The following is a 3,009-nucleotide window of genomic DNA, read 5'->3' as shown; positions in this document are numbered from 1 at the left end:
AAACAAAATGTTCATCACAAGTGAGCACCAGATCGCTGAATTTCAGGTCTGAAAATGCAAAATCTTCCTCGTGTGGGAGAGGGATACCCCCCCCCCCCCATACACACCCTTCCCCCGTTCGGTTGTTCCGCTCCCTCTCACAGATATTTCCAACAAAAAAAAATGTTTTCATACTTTTAAAGTCTGATTTTCCGCCGAAAGTCGTCTGACAAGCAAAAAAAAAAAAGCAACAAGAACAAAAAGTCTTTATGTTGTTGCTGCCACTTTTCAGTCTCCCACTTTCATGCAAAAGAGTGGGGCATCCGATCCCTGTAAAGTGTGTGTGTGTGTGTGGGGGGGGGGGGGGCACAAAGCTTCTCCCGCCCCCACCCCCCCCCCCCCCAAAAAAAAAAAGGCTGCGCCGGTCCGCTTATGGGCTTGTAATCGTGGTGATAGTGACCATCCCCCCCACTCCTCAGTATGGATTTACGCCGTTGCCCCTATAGCAACAACTCTTGTCATTACAATGTAGGCTTATGATGTTGCAACATCTCTTCCACATTTTCCTACAACTTGTATAAATGGGCTGACCTTCATCCCTCAATATTTTACCATAAGACCATTAGTCAAGATTCATCGCGAATATACATCGAGTCCTCCTCATAACAAAATACATGTATAACCTTGGCACGGATGGACAAGTGCGAGAGTGCATCACTTCTTCCCGGGCACGCTGCTGGGGGTTTTACCACCCTGATCTAAAAACTAGAGGATGATAAAGTAGTGGGAGATAAGTATCATACACACACACACACACACAAACACAAACGGTCTGCCAATTGCTCACAACATCTCTGCAGCGATACGATCGACACTCAAGACAGGACTACATTCACGGGTATTCCCCCACAAAATCATGATGTTGATTTCCTGTCATCCTGTCTTCGCGCTCAGAAATGATGCAAGAAGATGGAGTGTGGGACTTTTCCTGAGAGCATGATGGGATGCTGTCTGCATGATCACTTGCATTATTCCGTAGGTCGTTCTTTATGAGGAGTGGGATGCTGGTAGGATAGTCACTGTGGTTACTCGCAAGTGATCGGGACATAAAGCACGCGGCACTTATTCCTTTGTCTTGCAATCACCTATCAGAGACGACTACATCTCGACACTTTTTGAAGAGCAAGACTGAACTATTGATCTGAGTGCTCTAGGAAACACGCTTCAAACTTCCTATCCTTGGTAAGTACTACTCATAAGCTTTGATAACTGTCATTGGTGTAGAGTTACTGTACCACCTGCCTTAATTACGACAGTGATTGGGCACTGGTTGAAAGGTTCACGGTAAAGGTAAATAGATTAATACGATACATAGACATTAGTATCTGAGTTAGGTATATGAATGTGACAAAAATATCTGACGTGGTCTAATACAGCAGGAGTTGCAAGGTATATAATGCACCTTGTTTTGATTTCTTCATGGAATTTGACATTGACTATTGAATTTGGAGGAATGGCATTTAAAATGTGTGTTTGTGTGTGTGTGTGTGTGTGTGTGTGTGTGCTTGTTTGTTTCACCATTTCATTTTTGGGGGTGCACTCTACTGTGCACTGTACGGTATAAAGAGTGACTAGGCATATAATGTGAGTTGAAAAAGAAGTGAGAAATAGATATAATATCCAGGGATAGAGAGAGAGAGAAAGTTCCTGGGAATTTTGGAGGGGACATAAAAAGACACCACATTACAATCTCCAATGTAATTTCACACGTAGAATTTATACACGCTCAACACACAAACTTCCCTTGAAAATATATCTTTCTAGTTGTCTTAGGTTTCCATGATAGGATGACACTTCCAGTGAGAGATAGACAAAAAAAAAATGGGGGCCCACGTAATGCGTATACCGGCTACACATGTAGATTATCACACACGATTTCACAGGATTGTGAATAAAACTATACAGGGTGTGTACACATATGATGTAAAGAAGAACTGTAATCGCAATTACAAAAAGTATAAAATTTCTATTTTGAGTAGATTCAGTAATTCACGTACATGTACCTTAATTCGCAGAGCTAAGTATGTAACTGTTTCTTCTTCACACGTTAATCCTTTGTCCATTGGAGTTATTACGCATGATACACTTACTGATGAAGAAAGTACTTCTTACAATCAATGCATACGAAGATCACAGCGCTGCTCTTCTTTGTTATTTGCCATAGTTTCACAAATATTCTTATTATGATTCAGGTTTCAGTAAAACAATTGACTCTTTGAATAAACCTAGAAACATGTCTTCAGACATATCAAAAGTTAAATACTAGTATAAATCAAATCAAAGGGTTATCAGAATCTTTAAAGAAAACATCCTTTCTTGTTTTAAAGATAATCGCAAACCTGGCAATTTCAATACGTGACTGTGATGAGCGTCTTAAGCGATGAATGAATCTATAATGATGATGATGATGATGATGATGATGATAATAATAATAATAATAATAATAATAGTAATAATAATTGATGTTTTGACAGTGCTTAATGCAAAGTTTTAAAGCGCCTTACATTTATCATAATTAAACCAAAGCAAAATCTATAATTTACATATTTTAAAGAATGTCAAAGCAAAAGATATTTTGAATAGTTGATATAGATGTTAATACCGTCATAGCTAAGTCGTGCAAAAAGTAATGTAAACCAAATGTTATTGACATTATGTGAGCGAATTCAGTTACATTATATTTAAAACATGATAATACTTTATTTCAGTTGGGAGAACAACTTGGAAAAGAGTCTAAGTGTGAATGATCATTTTCATTTCTATTTCCATCTAATAATATTTGGCATCCTTACATTTTGATTTTTGTTTTAAAGTATGCTTTAATGTGATGGAACAAATTTTAATTCCATTTCAAAGTCCTGTCAGGCCAAATCATAAATACATGCGCAAAATCTTGGTCTTGATTTCCTCACAGTTGTCAAGTTGCCAAAAAAAAAAAAAAAAAACCACCAAAACAAAACAGATGAAATC

Source organism: Diadema setosum, chromosome 2 (assembly GCF_964275005.1).
Source record: "Diadema setosum chromosome 2, eeDiaSeto1, whole genome shotgun sequence".
Classification (NCBI taxonomy): Eukaryota; Metazoa; Echinodermata; class Echinoidea; order Diadematoida; family Diadematidae; genus Diadema; species Diadema setosum.
Note: the sequence above shows the minus strand (reverse complement) of the source record.